Source organism: Myxocyprinus asiaticus, chromosome 22, assembly GCF_019703515.2.
Source record: "Myxocyprinus asiaticus isolate MX2 ecotype Aquarium Trade chromosome 22, UBuf_Myxa_2, whole genome shotgun sequence".
Lineage (NCBI taxonomy): Eukaryota > Metazoa > Chordata > Actinopteri > Cypriniformes > Catostomidae > Myxocyprinus > Myxocyprinus asiaticus.
The window spans coordinates 10,016,898-10,038,899 of NC_059365.1; the positions used below are offsets into that span (position 1 = coordinate 10,016,898).

Here is a 22,002-nt window from a genome sequence, read left to right on the forward strand (position 1 = left end):
ATGCACCTGTATATGGACGAGTATATTAGACACTTGGGGTTGGGCTTTTTTGACATGGGCTAGTAAGCAACCATCCAGAAGACCCTAGCAACCACCTTTCAACCACCCAGAGCAGCTTTGCTGCATAGCAATAAACAACCACCTTAAAAACACTCTGATCTTAGCAACCACATACTGTAGAATCACCCTAGCAAACCGCCAAGGGCACCCTAGCATTGTGGTGGTAAGTTTTGCACGGGAAAACAAATATAAAAAGGTTTTGTTCTTCTCAGCAATATTTTTCAAGCTTAAAAATTTATATTTATGTTCTCTTGAAGATCTGAATCATGACTACTCTCTTAGAGACTCTACAATAAATTGCACAGTATAAACAATAGATTCTGTGCTTTGCTTGTATCTGGCAACTCTTCAATGGCTAATGATGCAACCCTGTACTAAAACTTCCTACACTGTTAGATCAGTGGCATAAAATGCTTTATATGATCTCCTTCCCATATTTGTTTTAACATTAGATTGATTTGTGTTTCAGAATTCAGAAAAATTCAAAAGACATATCACCTCTAACAATGAAAGCTGGAGTGAACTACAGAAAAATGTCCAAAACCAATGAAAGTTACAGTGGATAAATCAGCTATCGACTCAATTAAGCCTTTATCTCTGTCAGAAATATTACTGTACGAGTCCAAAAAGAGCAGGTGGTGGACGCTGCTTCCAAAATCAAAGAACAAACTGTTCAGTCTTTGCTCAAACTGCTTGTTTTTGCCAAGGATTATCCATCAATTATAGCAGATGCTTGCTCATCTTATTTCTGTAACATCACTCCAACCAAATTACATGTTACGGAAATATATGCAGTGAGTGGATATAAGCTATAAACAGAACTCATTGTGGAGCCATGCTTTTAGTAGATGATTTATAATTTGTTTTGACAGAATGCATTAGAATATCAGCTAGCAGTTGTTTAACTGATGTTTTTATGAAGTTTCAGAAATTCATCTTAATTGTTTTTCATAAATGTTGGAATTTGGATAGAATGGTAACTGCCTGAGTAAAAAATAAATATTTAAACTAGATTTTTACGTTCTCTAAAAAAGTGAGTGCTGCTTGCCCCTGCAAAATTCTTGCTTGGGCATTTCTAGTTGGTTGCTACAGTGTTCTGTGTGGTTTCTTATAGGCTTAAGTCAAAAGATCCCACCTCTAATTTTATATGATATTTTGGTCCCTAGAAATGGGTCCTTCCTTCAGTGTAAGTATGGAATTTTTTCGCCCATTTTATCAACCACCAGGCGAAAAACATAAGTCATTCATATATTCAGTATAATAAATGATTTATAACATTTTTAAACCCCTGGCTTTCTATTAAAAACTGGCTTTTGCTTGTATTATTTTACTGTAAATTCACTTGATCTGTTATTCTAATAAAGGGTTTGAAATGAAATAATTGATAATTATTCAACATATACTGTACATTTGTTTCCTAATATCCAATATTTTTTAGCCCTACACCCTTCAAGCCTCCGACGCTCACTCTGTAGGGTAAACCCTTTGAAGGGATTATGTTGTTAATTGTTCTTCATTGTTTACGTAAACACAATAACACTAACTTTTAAATGTTTGAACTCTGTTGTTTGAATTGTATGCAACAGAAAAAAAAAATCAATCTGTACAGACTGAATGCAAAATGTCAGCACTGTCTTTGAGATGTATGAATCAAAGACGTGTTCAAGTGCTTTGATCAACTCTTGCTCTTCTTGCCCAAAAAATACAGGTTGATCAAATGGGGACTGAAAGTTTTAGGTGAGGGGAAAGTCTGTTGGCCATTACACTGTCCTAAGAAAAATATAAATGGATGTGTAGTAGTGAGCAGCGCCCATTTAGATTATTTATTTTTTTATTTTTTTTATTTTTTTGCTGAATGGGAATCTGTCAGTTTGGGCTTATTGCTATTCAACATCCATGCTAATATTTAGAGCAAGCATTAACTTTTTAACTTTAGTTATATTCAAAATCCTCATTACTCTTTGACAATATCATATTTTGTATTGTTGCAGATAAATGAAACCCACAGGCAGATTTTTGGACTGGACATTTGTATTTGTCTGGAAATGTGTGGATATGCTTTTTTCTTCCATTGAATATGAAATCTCAACACCTTTTACAAGATGAAACATTTTAACATGGTACAGTGTCTTAGACTTACGTAAGAAATGTACACATGGGTGGAAATGGAGTAATGGAGTTGAACAGGTGCAGATCAAAGAGTCTTTCCCAGCTAAATTTTTTCCAAGGCTCTTTTCATTTGGATGCCTGTTTGCTTTTGAACTTCTGTCTAGAAATTCCTCATTGATTTAAAAGCTCTGATAATGCATTACCGTGGCAACAGGTTAAAACATTTGATAGTTGTGCTATGTTATGCTCTTCAAAAATGGCTTGGCATTCATCCCAACAGATACATTCAAACAGAACTCTTGGAAAATCTTTGTTTTGATTATAATCTACATAATGCCTTGGAGGCTTTGCAAAAGAACAAACTCATTAGAACTGCAAATGGTATGCAGAAGGAACGCTTGTAGTGGTTCAGATATCTTTACCCCATTTATTGACCTATGCACTGCCTCGTGGACAAGATATGTTAATGTCAGTATAATGTATAAATTCTTTGCTGAATGGAAATGAAGACATTAATTAATGCACTTATATTGCGGCCAGATCACAGCCTCTGTAATGGTTGAGAATGTGTTTAGTACAAGTACAAGCTTGTTTATTATAAGTAATAAAAAAAGTTTTCAACCCTTCGCAACTCTGAACGTAAAGTGCCATTTAAAAAAATTACTGTGCAAATCCTGTTGCAGAATTCGAAACCCACACTTACGTAAACACATACACACACACACACACCTGCTTTTCTTTATGCTTGTCCAATCAAAACATCACGGCTAGCTTTTATGTCATCAACGTTGTGCTGGGCTGATGTGCCATGTGTTGTGAAGTGTAAATGTTTGTCTTTTCATATCTGTGTTTTCATTCTTATTACAGATATGATAATGTTTTTAATTTGGTCAATAATTTGCTGATAAATATCGGCAGCCGATACATCGGTGCATCCCTTTTTCATGGTATTTTATGAGTAATTTTATGAATAACTACATGAACTATATTCAAGGTTATTTTGAAGCCATCTTAAATCAGCCAATATAATATTAATAAAGAAACCATAAACAACTAAACTTTGTGTTGTGCCTGACAACTCCCATTAACATTGTAAAGTAATTTTGCATTACTTCACGTTTCTTTGTCACTCTCATGTTCAAATAATCTTAAGCAGTCTTGCCCACTTTTTGGGTTGTGTGTCCATGATCCTAATGATGGTTGAAATGTTTCAAAATAAAAGATGATCAACATGAGGCATCAAATTTATTATGGTAACACTTCCTGCTGATGCAAAACTGTCCCAATCACCAGAATGTGTATTTGTTTTTATAATGTAGCCGGTCACTCAATCTCTGTGATGCCATGGTCTAATAATTCACCTCAATACGTGGGCCTGTCAGAGCCCCTTAAAGCACAGCATTCTAACATAAATCTCGTTTTGCTCCTTCCATGCACCCCGTAAATGTGTTGAGTGAGATCTCAATACGACGGGTCTTTTTAAAGAGTGAGGAGGTGCCGTTTAAGTGGCCAACTTGTACGGATAAGGAATGAGCAGGCATCAACTGAGGATTTTTCTATGGAAATAGGTTATACAAGGACAAATGGGAAAATGTCTGGGAGTATTTGTTCTTGAAGAGAGACCTGCATAATAAGTAGAAATGATGTTACAGATGCAGTATATAAAAAAGTGGAATATAGATATGTAAGAGATAAGGATCAGACAGACAGACAGACAGACAGATAGAGTATGGGATTTATTTGCTATAATAATTCATGTTTGGGATATTGTATTACAGAAGGGTTTTGTCACTTTTATATATTTTTATTCTTTGAAGCTTGTGTGTGTAGGATGCTTGACAATGATGTTGCAAAAGCTGATTTGTGTCTTTACTAATGGGAACAAACGAACATGACTCAGAGGCCTTCAGAACTGTGAAGCATCTCTTTGCACTCTCAATGACTGTTTACTCCCGCATCTAAACAGCACCTGTTAATAAGCCACACATATATGACAGTTAAGAGCCAAAGTGCGGTTTAAATGAATGAGGGAACCATCACTGGAAAAATGTAGATCAGTTGAAATGATTGGAGTGGGATTATACAAGGTTTTGTCTTTTTGAACAAACTGATTGTCTGAATGCTGTTTAAGGTCTCTCAAGTTGATCAATTGGATCTCTCAAACGCAAATGCTCCAAAAATATATTTGAAAGAAATAAGGTAATATTTATAATGCAGGATAGAAATACATAGACACAGGAGACACAATCAAACATCATTAGCTGTCAGTGTGGAAGAGATTATGGGGTTGAGCATTAAGAACATGTCTTAGGCAGAAACTTCAAAAGAGACAGAAATTTTGTAAAAGCAAAGAAGTTTCTGGCAAATGACACCCTATATATCAATATGAAGAGGTGAAGTCTGAACACCCACCTTTCATTTTTATGTGCTACATCTATCAGACATGCTAGATGTCTGTATATACAAACACACAAACATTGCCTGTGCCAGCAATAGGTTGCTATTCATCATTCTTAGTTTGCATTGATGGTGGAAAATGTTTCTATAGCAAACACTAGCAAGTACTGTAGGAAATAAAACATGTTTTTATTTTAAGTTATAAAAACACACATTTAAGATGTTAAAAATAACTATGTAATACTTAGTAGATTTGTTAAATATTTTAGGACGTCTGTCATTTCAAGTACTGATTAATTTTATTACTAAGGTGGGAGTGTCTATTATCTGACTGTGGGCATTACAGAAGGTCGTGTGTTCTAAATGCAAATTTATATTTTCTATATAATAAACAGTAGAAATAAATAAAGGTGAGGATCTTACCCAGAGAGTTGGCAAAATGGTCTAAATCCACGATTAAGGTGCACCAGGCAGTGCAACAAGAAAATAAGCTTTAGCTACGGTATTCAACAAAGGTCAAAATAAATGAGTAAAAGTGTTGCAAAAATATAACATCCATAAGACATTGCTATTTAGGCGAGATTATATTTCTCAGAGGACACCAAAGTTAGCCAGCAAAAAGTGAGTAATTTGCTCTGTCATTTTTAGAGAGGTTGTACGAGAAAAACACCGTCATGTACGATTCAGAAAAAACAAAGTACGAAGGCAAAACACAAATATACCTAACCTCCTTAGTGACGTTAATTTACATATTTTGTCATTTCAATCCCAAGCATACATGTGGGTTTTTCTTGTACAACCTTGGAAATATGACTGAGCACATTAGCCCGCTTCTTTTTTTTTTTTTCGGGCTATAGTGTTAAAGAAAATAATGAAGCATAGTGTGAATACACGTTCTCTGTTTGGTTTTACATTTTTGAATGCTTGCCTATATTTTATGCAAGCTTGCCTATATTTTATGTTCGAATATACTTATGAAAGAAGTAGAAGAAACTTACATTTAATTAAACCATTAAAGAAACTTTACTATGTGCATGTGCATTGTTTTTATTAATTGCTCTTGTTGCACAGTTGTTAAATCAGACCAATCAACAGTTCTTTTTCTTTCTGGCAATATTCTATATGTCACTATTTGCATTTTGTGTGGGTGACTGCTCTTCGAAAGTAAACGCCCAGCACTCTCCTGTGTTTATGCTTCACCATCTGTCTTTGACAAATAACTTCATGTGCCAGCGGCTAAGCTCAAGCACACAGGGTTTTATAAATACTTAATAGTGACGAGCTTGTCAATATCCAGCAGGTTTGACTGGGATTCCCTAAGCTGCCCCTCTGGGTACTCATTTCTCCCATAATCTCTCTCTCTCTCTGCTCTTCAGTTGTCAATCAAACACTGTGGATAAGAAGCGTGAGGCATCAGCGGTGGCAGCTACAAATGCACAGGGCAACTTTGATAATGTAGGCAAAAGAACACAGTGGAAATTCTAGAGCTGACAACACCAAAAATCCTTTAGTGAGAGAAGCAGTTACGTCTGTAGACACACACACACACACACACAAACATTTTTTATGCTTTGTAGGCCTTTCCATTGACACATATACACACACACACACACACACACACACACATATATATATATAGTCAATGGAAAGGCCGCTGGCTGAGTGCTTTAGGCAATCACAGCAGTGCTGCTTTAGGGCCATATAGCACAATTGCTTGTGTGATATTGCTTATATACAACAGTTCAATGAACAAGTACATTTTTAAAAAAATTAGGAAAAACTGAGTACGGTCATAAAAAAGGCATTTGTGCATGGAACTACTTTCTTATGCTACGGATCTGAATCTGCCGTTGCTGGTTCAAAACAAATGATGTGTCCAAGCCTTTCAAAACATCATTTTAGAACTACTAGTATCACAGCTTGGGCTGTTTCTAACATGTTATTGGATAAACAAGGATGTGTGTGTGTGTGTGTGTGTGAGTCAGAGAGAGAGAGAGAGAGAGAGAGAGAGAGAGAGAGAGAGAGAGAAATTGAGCGTGTGCAATCACCTGTTGATGTTGTAGTCTGTTAGTCAGCTTTCTGAAGATAATGTAATTTTGGTGAAATTCATCCTATTTTCTCAGTGGAAAAATAGCCGTTCAAGCGGGGTATTCACTATAGAAATTGCAATCTCCTCCACCATTTTGAACAGTGCGTCCTCTCCGATGTGGAAACTCCGGTTAGAGGAAAGCGCCTTGAGTTGTGAAATTAATCAGTCAGTTGTGTCTCCCAGCTTTGTTTAGCCTTAATGCTGAAGTTGTTAGTTTAAAGCCTTTTAAAGCTATTTCCTAGCTTTAGTAGTGCAGTAGTAATACAAGCGATCATGAAGTGCTGTTGAATGTAAACACTGAGTGACGCTGACTCACTTCATGCCATCAGCTGGCTCATATTACACACAAAAATGGTCTTTTGCCTCCACCTGTTGGCTAAAATATTTAATGTCACAAAATTCATTGTAAAGAGACAGATAACTCTTAAAACATCTGCGCTGCTCTTACACTTTAATTTAGAACGGCACGAACACAAGCAGAGTGATACACACAGTGAAGTGTCCGAGTGCTGATGGTATGAGACCATCAGTACTCATAGAACATGTCTCATCCAATCAGATTCGAGGACCGGAACTAACTGACACACACCCGACATCTTAGACCAAAGTGACCGAACCTCAGCACAACATGAAGACAGCGTGCAACACTACGCGAATGCGACACGAGGCGCACCCGAGTTTGCGAGGGACAGACAAACTATTGACGCGAGTGCATGCTGCCAAGATGACATAAGTGTGATGCACCCACGTCAGTAACAAACAGACATGGAGCACGAGTGTCCGGATCCCGACACAGACCAAAACCGAACCAGACAGGAGGTCAGGATCCAGACACTGTGCTCCCGACATGAAACAAGACAGACCGAAGAGCGCACGGCAGAGAATACAACTGAAACAACACGCTCACACAAAGACAGACAACGAAACACAAGACAGACATGGGAAGATAATGCCACGGTCCTGTCAGACAAAAACCCTGACTGACAGAGTGACAGGACCATGACATATATATATATATATATATATATATATATATATATATTGTCCTGCATAAAGATCATGGCCTTCTTGAATGCTGAGGACTTCTTCCTGTACCACTGCTTGAAGAAAGTACTTTCCAGAAACTGGCAGTAGGTTAGAGAGTTGAGTTACAGTCCACCTTCAACTCGAAAAGGTCCAACTACCTCATCCTTAATGATAGCAGCCTACCAGTACCCCTCCTCCACCTTGCTGGCGCCTGACTCGAAGTGGTGCCCTGTGTCCATTAGTGATCCAGCCACGGGCCCATCCATCTGGTCCATCAAGAGTCACTCTCATTTCATCTGTCCATAAAACCTTTGAAAAATCTGTCTTCATGTATTTCTTTGCCCAATCTTGACGCTTCAACTTGTGAATATACAGTTGTGCTCAAAAGTTTGCATACCCTGGCAGAAATTGTGAAATTTTGGCATTGATTTTGAAAATATGACCGATCATGCAAAAAAAGTCTTTTATTTAAGGATAGTGATCATATGAAGCCATTTATTACCACATAGTTGTTTGGCTCCTTTTTAAATCATAATGATAACAGAAATCACCCAAATGGCCCTGATCAAAAGTTTACATACCCTTGAATGTTTGGCCTTGTTACAGACACACAAGGTGACACACACAGGTTTAAATGGCAATTAAAGGTTAATTTCCCACACCTGTGGCTTTTAAAATTGCAATTAGTGTCTGTGTATAAATAGTCAATGAGTTTATTAGCTCTCACATGGATGCACTGAGCAGGCTAGATACTGAGCCATGGGGAGCAGAAAATAACTGTCAAAAGACCTGTGTAACAAGGTAATGGAACTTTATAAAGATGGAAAATGATATCAAAAGATATCCAAAGCCTTGAAAATGCCAGTCAGTACTGTTTAATCACTTATTAAGAAGTGGAAAATTCAGGGATCTCTTGATACTGAGTCAAGGTCAGTTAGACCAAGAGAGATTTCAGCCACAACTGCCAGAAGAATTGTTCGGGATACAAAGAAAAACCCACAGGTAACCTCAGGAGAAATACAGGCTACTCTGGAAAAAGACGGTGTGGTTGTTTCATGGAGCACAATACGACGATACTTGAACAAAGCTGCATGGTCGAGTTGCCAGAAAGAAGCCTTTACTGCACCAATGCCACAAAAAAGCCCAGTTACAATATGCTCGACAACACCTTGACACACCTCACAGCTTCTGGCACACTGTAATTTGGAGTGACGAGACCAAAATAGAGCTTTATTGTCACAACCATAAGCGCTATGTTTGGAGAGGGGTCAACAAGGCCTATAGTGAAAAGAATACCATCCCCACTGTGAAGCATGGTGGTGGCTCACTGATGTTTTGGGGGTGTGTGAGCTCTAAAGGCACGGGAAATCTGGTGAAAATTTATGGCAAGATGAATGCAGCATATTATCAGAAAATACTGGCAGACAATTTGTATTCTTCTGCACGAAAGCTGCACATGGGACGCACTTGGATTTTCCAGCACGACAATGATCCTAAGCACAAGGCCAAGTTGACCCTCCAGTGGTTACAGCAGAAAAAGGTGAAGGTTCTGGAGTGGCCATCACAGTCTTCTGACCTTAATATCATCAAGCCACTCTGGGGAGATCTCAAACGTGCGGTTCATGCAAGACGACCAAAGACTTTGCATTACCTGGAGGCATTTTGCCAAGATGAATGGGCAGCTATACCACCTGCAAGAATTTGGGGCCTCATAGACAACTATTACAAAAGACTGCACACTGTCATTGATGCTAAAGGGGGCAATACACAGTATTAAGAACTAAGGGTATGCAGACTTTTGAACAGGGGTCATCTTTGTTGCCATGTTTTGTTTTATGATTGTGCCATTCTGTTATAACCTACAGTTGAATATGAATCCCATAAGAAATAAAAGAAATGTGTTTTGCCTGCTCACTCTTACCAATTCTCCAAGGGTATGCAAACATTTGAGCACAACTGTATTCAGTGGTGGTCGGGTTTCAGCCTTCTTGACCTTGGCCATGTTTCTGAGCACTTGGCACCTTGTACTTATGGACACTCCAGGTAGGTTGCTGTTCTGGAATATGGTAGCACTGGAGGATAATGGGTTCCTGATAGCTTCACGTTTAATTCTTCTCAAGTCTTTCACAGTTAATTTGCGCCTTTTCTTCTCCATGCGTTTTTTTGCGCCCCAGTTGACTATATGCAATAAAACGTTTGATTGTTGTTTAGTCACACCAAAGTTTAGCTAGTTCAAGAGTGTTGCATCCTTCTGAAAGGCATTTTACAATATTTGACTTTTCAGTGTCAGTTCAATCTCTTTTTTGACCCATTTTACCTGAGGTAATGAAGCTGCCTAATAATTATGCACACCTTGATATAAGGTGTTAGTCACTTTCGCCACACCCTCCCTCATTACACAAATACATACCATCTGAAAATTATTGAATCCAATAAGCTTTCAAGTTTATATGGTTTGGAGTTGGAAAATGTGCATGGAAATAATGATAAGATCAGAATACTCACTTGCCTAATAATTGGGCACGCAGTATGTATATATGTATATATATATATATATATATATATATATATATATATATATATATATATATTAGAGGTCTGCACGGGCCTTAAAATGAAAACTGAACCCGACACGTACCCGAGACTGTGTGGCCCGACACTACCTGGCCCGAGTGATACCGTCAGATTTTAAGCCCGAACCCGACCCGAAACTGATATTGCTTACTATATAATTTCTTCCCCTAGCAAGTATTGTTGCAATAGGCTATATTTTATGTAAGCATATAGGCAACAATCATAACAGTATTGAAACAGTAAACATACACAGTTTTAACAAGGCATAGCAGCCCCTTAATACACTAGAGCAGAAGGGGGAAAAAGCATTGCCTTACCATTTATATGCTGAAACTTCACCAGGGCAGGGTTGCACCAGCTGTGCATAAGGTCTCACGTAAGTTGGGACGTAAAGTTCACACTAAGGGCTTAGTAACTACTAGTTAGTTTGTAACTAAGTCAGTGCTTAATTTGGTTGCACCATCTGTTCTTAAGGCAAGACTTAGCTAGAGGGACGTAAACTCTCCGTAAATTTATGCGTAGTCGCATAATATGACATTTACTTGTACTGATCCAATGAGCAGCCTTCAAATTTGTACACAGAACTGTTAAAAGCCGTAATTTTCAATTTGATCTTGTTACAGTTGATGTTCAAACCTCGTTTGCTCACATAACTGTCACGTAACTGTCTCTTTACAATTAATTTTGTGACATTAAATATTTTAGCCAGCAGGTGGAGGCAAAAGACCATTTTTGTGTGTAATATGGGCCAGCTGATGACATGAAGTGAGTCAGCGTCACTCAGCGTTTACATTCAACAGCACTTCATGATCGCTTGTATTACTACTGCACTACTAAAGCTAGGAAATAGCTTTAAACGGCTTTAAACTAACAACTTCAGCATTAAGGCTAAACAAAGCTGGGAGACACAACTGACCGATTAATTTCACAACTCAAGGCGCTTTTCTCTAACCGGAGTTTCCACATTGGAGAGGACGCACTGTTCAATTATATATATATATATATATATAGGCCTTCAGTGTGATTCATGCCATTAAGAAAACACAGTTTCACAATGAATAAGACACTCTATGCCTTTTGGTATCATACATTATGTCGCAGCTAACTAGTAATAACAATCGACATTTTAAAAACACATCCACGCATGAAAGCCAGAACTTGAAACGACACTTAATGCACACGCAAGCCTAATTTTAACTGCAGCATGACTTGTGAAATGAAAGTTTCCGAACAGACATTCAAAAATCAACATTTTGGGGGGCGCTAGTGAGTTATGGGTCGGTAGGTCGCACTCCCCTGCAGCTCCCGCAAAATTATTAATAAATTGACATTTTGAACAATAATATCTACATAAAAAGTTTTTCTTGCCAAGTTGGATTAGCTCAAGCTTCGTTTATACTCATTTGCTACAAGATGAAAGCGAGTTCGAAGACACAATCTTCAAAAAGCAAAACGCTGAATGAGGTAGGCCCTATCGCACTGACCTCTCCTGACGATGATATTCCGCCGGCAAAGATTCTCAACGGTCAGCAGATATTACGGTCCTGGAAGCCATTAACTCGTTACTTTCTGATCTATGAGCTACCAAAGTTGAAATTTGTCAGACGATTGACACACGTATTGAAGAGATGGCCGCAACTATCAGAGGTGAAATATCTGCTCTCAAATCTGAAACTCAGGTTGCCATTTTGGCCTTGCAAACTACGACCGCACAACATAGTTCTACTCTTGCCGACCTAGAACGCTCAGCAACTCACTTTTCGGATGCCATAACCAAGCTTCAGTCAGAGGTGAAACGCTTATGTGCTGAAGTGAGTCTTCTTACAGACAAGTGCATGGATATAGAGGGGTGATCTAGAAGACAAATTGTGCGAATAGCCAGATTGATAGAAGGGCAAAGTTATGAAGGCATTTGTTTTAGAACTCTTGAAAGATGCGTTGTCACTAGAAGACTGCCCGTTAGTGGATCATGCCCACAGGGCTTTGCGTAAGCATCCGGATGACACCGAGCTGCCGCGATCACTTATAGTGCGACTTCATTATTTTCGGGATGTGACAACAGTCCTCAAGAAATCTGCTGAATGAAAGGATTTTACATATAACGATCAGAAGATCCGTGTTTTCCCGGACATCACTCCTGAGGTGGCAAAGCATAGAGCTGCGTTCAACAGAGTCAGAGCATTACTTCGGGACAAGCCAGGGTTGCGGTATGGGACAGTATTTCCAGTGAAATTGAGAGTGACTTTTAATGGCAAAAATCTAAATTTTTCATTTGAATCTACCAAGGAGTTCTATAATACCTGGAAAAGTCTATTTAATAATATTTGCGATATAAATGTTGCTTGCAATAAATTTTGTTTCGTCAGGGTACACGGTTATGCTGCATTCCATTCAAGTTGGATGTTGGATATTCCTACTTAATATCTCCGACCATAAATGCATTCCATTCCCCGATATTCAGAACAGCAACGCTCCCGTTAGCTTAGCAGGGGGTTTACTCTCATTAGAGATGTCTCCTAGCAACCCAACTGATAAACAATGCTGCAGCACTAGCATTTGTGCTTCAGGTGTACAATTATCAAAAGAGATTATAATGTTTTATACACCTGTTTCTGCAGACGTTTGTTAAACAAGCTTTAATATCATGTAATGTGGAAATGAACTCATTTATCGATATTACTTAATAAAGTGAATGTTTATCACTTACTTTGTATATCTCCCTGAGTGTCGACATGTTTGTGTGACATCATGCCCCTGCATCTCGGCGAAATCGGAGTTGAGAATTTCTGCATGAGCCTACAAGTTGTAATTCTGACTTCAAGATGCATTCCATTGCACTTTTCCAAGTAGGAAGTTGTAAAATCCGACTTTCCGTGTTGAATGGAACGCAGCACTACTTTTCAAAACTTGATCTGACACTGAATGTTCAAGCAGCCTAATTTACACTTAGAAAACTCCTGATGTTGCTATAACAATGCAAAAAGCATTTACCAATTTGCTTGAAGTGAAAATCAGTCCTCTTTTCATGATTAATAAATTAAGCAGTAACACGGTCATGCAGAACATCTCGTGTTTTTAAATCCATAAGGATTTCTTTCTCAGTGGTGATGACAGCCGACTCGTCAGACAGTTTGATCTTACGCTTTTCGCTCTTGAATTACGTACATCACTTAAAGCGTGATTGTGTCACTCAAGGCCAGCTAGAAGCCTAAAGATCACATCCACCAAGAACAAATAAATCAATCTGATTGGCTGATGAATCTGACAATCTGACTTTAGATGCTCATTCACTTACACTGTTATATATATATATATATATATTCCTAAACAGTCAAAATAGTCTCTTCAAAATTGAGCAGGGATGAGGACATTGGGGGCCCAGAGACAGCCAAAGTAGTGGGGTCTGAGAGATCTTTTCTACCAAAAGATTAAACTATTTCATCTAGACTTCATCAATCGAGGGCACTTGGATATGAATATTAAAAGATAAGATCAACAGTTCGTTTTGAAGCTGAATGAGAGCAGTACAGTTTTTGTGTTTAAATATTTAGATATATGTATGGGACACAGGAGGCCTTTTGACAGATAAAAAAAACACTGTATGGGGGGTTCAGGGATACCCCCTGAGAGAACATTTATAAAACTGTAAAAATCTGAATGGACCATTTTTATATTTTCCTTAAAGTGAGAATCTGTTAACAACAAACAAACAATTTACATGACAACAGTGAAGCATTAAAGTACTTTTTGCACAATAAGTATAAATAGGCTTTCCTTGCCATCCAATTTTCACAAAATTAGAACAAAAATCTGTTTGTTATGAAAGGCTTGTAACATGCTGATTAATAAAGCTAAATTTAGACGGGGAAAAAACATTATAGTCTAAAGGCGCCACGTTAACGTTTTTGATGTTAATGTTTTTGATGTTAAAATAACCTCACCTGCAACTCATACGTACTGTAAATTATGCTTTATGTGGCGCCTCATGTCTATAGCGGGGAGAGAGGCAACGCACGCGGACCGGGAATAAAGCGTGTAGCGCTAAACGCTCTATTCCCGCTCTAGAGAGAAATATTTCTCTCTAGCACTGAACACACATTATTCCCATTCCACACGCATATATACGTATGCTTACACAATCACTTAGCCAGGTGTCAGATAACTATTACAAAGATTTAGAGCTCAGTCTGAATTGAAATGTCCTTCGGTCCGGGTCCAGATCTGGACCAGAGTCCACCTATTGAGTACTGCTGATTTAGTCCCTTCATTTTAAATGTCCCCACAAAGATAACTAAGCCCGACCAAATAACAAAAAAAGTACCATGATATTGCCAAGGTTTTTTTTTGTTTGTTTGTTTGTTTGTTTTGTTTTTTGTACTATGGAAGTACCACATTTTTCTGACTTAAACGCTGGTAATACCGTGTTTTTTGGGTAATACCATGGTATTCTTTGAATACCTTTAAATACCATGAAAATACCATGGTTTATGCATATGGAAATAATTCAGTGCTGTGGAATTACCTCATGATAACATCACTATATGGGAATTCTACAGTAATTTTGTATGAGCACACATACACAATTAAGGAAAAAAAATATATATTTATTAAGTGGAATTAAGTTACCTTTTTTAATTAAATTTCGATTTATATATTACATTTCATTGTTTAAAACAGGCCTATTTGTTTTTACATTTAGGAATATGTTGTACACGTTATAAATCACACAGTTTTGCATTACAATATTTTTGCAGAATTCATTAGAATATGTTCATATTTCATTAAAAAAATCTGCCATTAGTATTAGCACTGTGGTTTGCTGCTAACTTTGCTTGGGCAGCATCCAGATGCTAGTGGGAGTGGGTAGTGTTAGCGCTGAATAAATGGCTCTGCCACAAAGGTGTCTGTGATGGTAATTGAGCTTCATTAGCGATTAGCGACAGCGGCGTGCTACAGTTCAGGTTCCTGGGTCAGGTTAGAGCAGGTTAGCGCTAATGTGCAGTGACATTGTAATAACTGCCGCGTTACAGCTCTTGTCAGAGCACAGCGCAGACGTTAGCGGTGTATCTCCCCGTGGGTGGTCAAACTGAGAGAGTGGTGGGGCTGTTTCTATATCTGCAGGACGGCATACCTGCGGAGCCAGTCAACACCGCTCACACAATCAAATTAATTGGAGCCGAGACTATTATCCAGCTTGAATACATTAGCGCTTCCGCGTGCAGAGCAACATCCTGTCCTTGTCGTGTTGGTGCTATGCAGAACAGTGGTTGTTTTGATGCAGCTACTGTAGGAAACAGGTTGTGTTGACCTCTGTGGGATGTTGCCTGTGCAAGCTCATGCACTAATTTTTAGCAAGAAGGTCCATGAATGAGAATGAGAAATCTGTACTTGGCTAACATCCAAATGCAACAGGCATTGAGGGAGGTGGATTAGAAGGCATATGATGGCAGCAGGTTGAATATATCCTCTTCCTGATTGTGTGAATCTCACAAAAACATGCCATGTCACATTTCACTCCAAATCTCCAAAATAAATCACTCCAATCACTAAAAAATAAAAAAGTAAATTACAAATTTTTTTTTACTTTTGTGTATGTTTTGTACTTCTAATGGTAATAATTTTTTATCATAAAAATATTACTGTAATAAAATATTTCTTTCATTTAAATATATATATATATATATATATATATATATATATATATATATATATATATATATATATATATATATATATATTAGGGATGTCCCGATACCTATACTGGTATCGGCATCGTGTCCGATACCGCACTCATGTACTGGTACTCGTAAAACCTATTCCATCTGACATACGAATGTCATTACGTAAAAATTCAGCGTACAAATTAAAATCACATCATGTCCTAGTGAGATTATTTAACAGCAAAAGTTGCGATTTAATGAGATAAATATATAGTTATATATAAAAAACAGGTATCAGACTCAGTATCAGCGAATACTAAAAAAAAGTATTGGAACTCATACTCGTTCTCAAACATTTTTTATCGGGTGTATATGTGTGTGTATGTATATGCACTCACTTAGCACTTTATTAGGAACACTATGGTTCTAGTAAAGTTCCCAACATGGTCTTCTGCTGTTGTAGCCCATCCGCCGCAAGGTTCAATGTGTTGTGCATTCTGAGATGCTGTTCTGTTCATTACAATTGTACACAGTGGTTATCTGAGTTACCGTAGCCTATCTGTCAGCTCAAACCAGTCTGGCCATTCTCCTCTGACCTCTCTCATCAACAAGACGTTTCCATCTACAGAACTGCCACTCACTGAATGTCACTGAGATCACATTTAGCATGGTTGATGTGAACATTAACTGAAGCACCTGACCCGTATCTGCATGATTTTATGCATTGCACTGCTGCCACATGATTGGCTGACTAGATAATAGCATGAATAAATAGGTGTACAGGTGTTCCTAAGAAAGTGCTCAATGAGTGTATGTTAATCTTTCACTACTAAACATTTTTTAAAAACAAAAATTTTAGATGGGACCTCTGGTTGATTTGAAAAAGAATGACCCAATTACCTCATTTAAATACTCGCACCACAGTGTGATTTCTGTGCATTTAGTGTCGGTTAAGCTGAATTGCGGGTGATTAGTGAGTAAAACTCAACTGTACTGCACTGAAATACAGCACGCAAAAGTGCTGCAACTATTGAGTGATTTCCCCCCCAGTGTATGTTATGCTGGCTGGTGTTCTGTTGAGGTAATTAGACTCTCTGTATGACTCCAGTTGTCTTTTTTTCTCATCAGAGCCCTCCACACTTCAGATTTTCAACTCATTTATTGATGTGTTTTTCAGCGCTAATCCACTCTCCCCCTTCAAATTTCGTTTCTCCATGTACTCTCAAAACACTCTCCTGTCCTAGTCTGCACCCTTCAAGCTTCATTGAATTAATTTTTCATTTACTGTTTCCAATTTTTAGGCTTTTTTTCCCACACAAAAATGTGTTTTCATGTCCATGTGGAAGATTAATTCTGCCCTCGGTCTGTTTTTGTATATCAATGCAACATGATTACACGTGAGGTCGACATGATGTTTCCGATAGTTTCGGTAACGTAGAATCGGCGACTGTATGCTAACGTGCTGACATGCAGCATTCTTATCAGACATTTTTGCAGTGGTTTCAATGTGTTTATCTTCTCACATGGCACGATTGGCAGCACGGTGTATCAGTTGCGTGGGAGACTAGGGTTCAAAGCTAGGCAGTAACCAAGTTTGAATAATCAATAATGAGCATTATTTGGAGGTTTCACTTTTCCCTCTAACATTACTTTTTTACTCAACTAATGGTTAAGGTAAGGTTTGGGTTGGGGGATAGAATCTATAAATATATGCTTTTCTCTTCATTGTATAACGTCCTGTAAAGCTGAAAACAACTTGCTTCATTACTAGCTTTTGGCGACCTCTCCTGGACAGAAATGGAGCTCACACGTGCCCATATGCCACACTTACCGCGTTGGCGTGCCCACTTACATGTGCCCATATGCCACACTTACCGCTTTGGCCACTTGGCTACTTGGGGCAGTGTTTCGAAATTTCGGTCAATGTATACCAATTTTGACGATAGAAAAGTCAATCTATTCTTTCCGATTTCACTGTGAGATCAGCCTGATTAATAAGTGTGTTTGGGGCAATTTGGAAACTCTGCATATACAGCAACATATGCCAGATGCCAAAACAGATGCCCAGGAGCAACAGAAATGAACAATGGCTGACAGTGTTAGTGTTAATAGTGGTAAGGAATGGTTACATGATTTACATTTACACGGAGTCTAATAGTGATTCCTGACGTTTTATAATGTTTATTGCCTGGCCCCATACACTTTAATTACAGTATAAGTGTGTTACTTTGATACTGTTGTTTGCTTTTATTGTATTTATTTTGTTACTTTTAAGAAAATCATTTTCTGTTGTAATCGAACTTATTTCCACAAATGTTGTCGACAGACCTTGTACTGATTAACTTTGATCTAGGAACAGTCTTTCAAGACGATGTGTGAATATTACCAAGGCTAGTTTTCTCAGAGCAGGTTTTGTTTTTGTAAATGATAACAACCAGGGATTTATTAGTTACTGTCATAGGAGGATTGAGGATGTAAACAGCCTATTCAAAGACTTTTTCACAAAGCTGGGCATTCCATTGATTTTAAAGTGAGACTATTCTTCAATAAGCCTCTGATGGTGTGTAAAGCCAGCAGAGCACTAACATTATCATTGAAAGAGTGTTTGAGCGAGGACATATCTCTGCCTCTGTGCCAGAGGTCTTTTTATAAGGCTGAATATAGAGGGCCCATGAGCAACAATGTCCAAATTGCTGCTTCATTAGATTTCCAACAGCACTTAGAATGAGCATGTCAGCAATTGGAGCTCTGTTGGTTCCAGCTGAGCAGTGTGTGTGTGTGTGTGTGTGTGTGTGTGTGTGTGTGTGTGTGTGTGTGTGTGTGTGTGTGTGTATGGGTTTGGGTGGTTACGAGGACATTTTTTTAGGTTACAAACTGGTATTATGGATGGGTATTATGCTATAAATGTGGTTTATGAGGATATTTTTAATGTCCCAATAATTCAAATTGCTTAAAAAACATACTAAATTATGTTTTTTTGAAAATGTAAAAATGCAGAAAGTTTTTGTGAGGCTTAGGTTTAGGTGTAGGGTTAGGGTTAGGGGATATAATCAATAGTTTGTACAGTATAAAAATCATTATGTCTATGGAGAGTCATCATAAGGATAGCCATGTTTGTGTGTGTGTGTGTGTGTGTGTGTGTGTGTGTGTGTGTGTGTGTGTGTGTGTGTGTGTGTGTGTGTGTGTGTGTGTTGGCAGCTTGTGGGTGGCTCAGCACCTTTTTGTTTTTTTGTTTTTGTATTCGTTTTTTTTTTTTTTTTTTTACAGCTGAAATAGTGCAGGACAAGAGGGCACTCTTGGGCCTGGAGAGAGTGAGCACACACTAAAGATAACACATATACAACATCCCAAACTACACAAGCATTGAGAGACATTCAGTAATGCATGTAACCAAAGGCAACAATATTCATACCAGTCATACTCTTAGTTATTGTTCAAATTTAATGGTAACACTTTCTTTAAAGCATGTGTATTTTATTTACTATAAAAGTATTCATATGTACCTTATTTTTAATGGTTATAATGCTTACTATTATTAGTTATAATACTAATTATTTTAGTATTTATTTTTATTTATTTAGCACTGTTACTATAAACAGTTTATGCTCATTTTAAATAAAAAACTTTACTGTAAATACTGTTAAAATCAGTGTATTAAAATAATGAAAATCTAATGATAATCGTCATTTCAAAAAGCTTTATGGCAATGAGAATTTGGGAGGGGCAGTGTGCTTAATCATCATGAAAGTAGTCACAATTTAAATAATCTAAGTGGTCTTAAAAATAGGCTTCATTTTCATGCAAAATATAAGAATATACATTTATTATTCCATTCATTTGATTTTGTGGTTAAATGTGATGTGGAAATGTTCTTGACATGGTTATTTTTGACATTAGTATTTCTAAAAAGATATAAAAGTTTACAATGCGTTAATACATAAGGCCTTATAATGTATGAAGAATACCTTAATTGCACTATTCAGATTTCCAAGAAAGTGTTACCAAAGTAATTTTAATGTTATCAGTGGTTATATGGTATCATACCCATCAGCACATTTTGTAAGGGACTTAATAATGTTTATTAATTTATTAGGTCATGAAACCACACAGTGTTTTACGTGATGAAGAAGTGTTCTTGACATGGTTTCATGTATTTCTGAAAAGATATAACACTACAATATGTTAATACATGAGGCATTTTTATTGTGTCAAAACAATAAGTTTTTTTTTTTTTTCTGAAAACTGTAGTTTATTTCATCCAGTTGGAATAAAATTCCATGTCTTTGTTCACACATGGCATCTGAACACAAATTTCATAACATTTTATTGTATTTATTTTACTTTGTTATACCTGTGGTGTTCCTGGTCTAAAGTGACCGACCATTGGAAATGAAAGGATTAGACTACAAAATACGAAATATTATTATACTATATATTATGTGAAATATTAAGTGTTCAGGAGCATCCCAATCCTTTCGATGAGCACATATGTGGATGTGTGTTTGCACACACAAAGTCCTCGGACATGTAAACACACTCACACCCACACAATGTGTGTTGAGTGCCCTTTTGTGCATCGTCTATCCATGTACACTCTTTGAGGAATATTTCAAGATCTACTTATCATATTTTGTTGTGTTTGGGCTCGTTTGAATTGGGATCGTCAGCTGTAAGTTACGATGTGTAATTGTGTATGTTATATGTATGTTTCAGTTAGTAATAAGGAAAAACATGTCAAAAAGACACTCCTGTTTATTATATTTATGTGTGTCAGTGGGAATTTCTTACACTAACTCACTGTAGCTTGGCCTCTGAGTGAAACAAATTTGCTCATTGCATTTTACTAATTGAGACCTTTCCAACGATATATAACACATGGCTATCTCATCTTTTTTATGTTTTTACCAACTCTGAATATAATTGTTGTGATAACAAATTTGCAAATTATGAGAATAGAACCGTTCTAATTTGTCAGCAAATTAAAAAGCATTATTTAAGAATTGGTAGGATCAGCTGGATGCATTGTAAAGTCGGATTCTAGGCTTTAAAATTACACCTATTTTGTTTAGATCAACCAAGTGGTTATTCATTTATTACATAATTATTTTTATTTTATTTTTTTCTGCGGGCAGTGCCCCCACTAGCCCGCTTTAAGCTCAGTTCAATAAATCATTTATCTTTAAAAGTTTTTTTTTTTTATTATTTGTTCAGAAAAGTACAAAACCTGTCATAATTACTTAAAAAGAAGCTGACAAAAAGATCTAATGCAATATCTTGGGATAATATATGCAATATGGGAAATTTATTAACAATCTTAGGGGGTCGATCATTTTTGACCGGGATCACAAAAGGTGTTAGTACAAACGAACACAACAATAATTTTAATGTTATGAGTGGTCATTTGGTATCATACCCATCACGCACATTTTGTAAGGGACTAAACAAGGTTTATTAATTTATTTAATATTTATTCATTTATTTTTTTAATATGGTATCATACCCATCACGCACATTTCTCCCTTTCTCACATAAAACCACACAGTGTGTTACATGATGCAGTAACCTAAACAATTAAACCATACAAATGCATCATCATGGGAAATAGCTCTGTTTTTAACAACAGATTTGTGTAATTAGTAGAATATTATTACACCTTTTTCTTAATGGCTCCTTTAATCTCTCTTGGCCAGAGTTCCTTTTCTCAATAGTGTGGGGCCATCACATATTAATCATAATCAACCAGTGCTTAATTTGTGTAGCTTTGTTTGCATCTTAATTAATTTATGCTTTTCTCCTTCAGCTGTAATCTGTTAACATCTTGCATCTCTATTCTCTCACTTTCACTCCACGTCTCATACAGTTCTCTACTATTTTGTTAATTGCACACACACAAACACACACACTCAAACATGTACAGTGTGAAGTTAACTCTGGTAGAGTTTGGGATGGGTTTTGGGAATATCCGGAGGGTGTAAAGCGCATTCATAAATCCCTCCACAAAGGCAGCATATGAAATAAAATCAAGCTCCAGTTATTTGATGTGTATCTAATTGTGTGTCATTGTGGGGGAATATCAGGCAATTCCAC

The 22,002-nt window shown here is 37.2% G+C and overlaps 1 protein-coding gene across 1 annotated transcript in view; it reads left to right on the forward strand.

Annotated features, from left to right (window-relative positions):
* The window catches only part of LOC127412578 (AF4/FMR2 family member 2-like), a 282,293-nt gene that overhangs the window by 225,629 nt on the left and 34,662 nt on the right, over positions 1 to 22,002 (forward strand). The window lies entirely within an intron of this gene.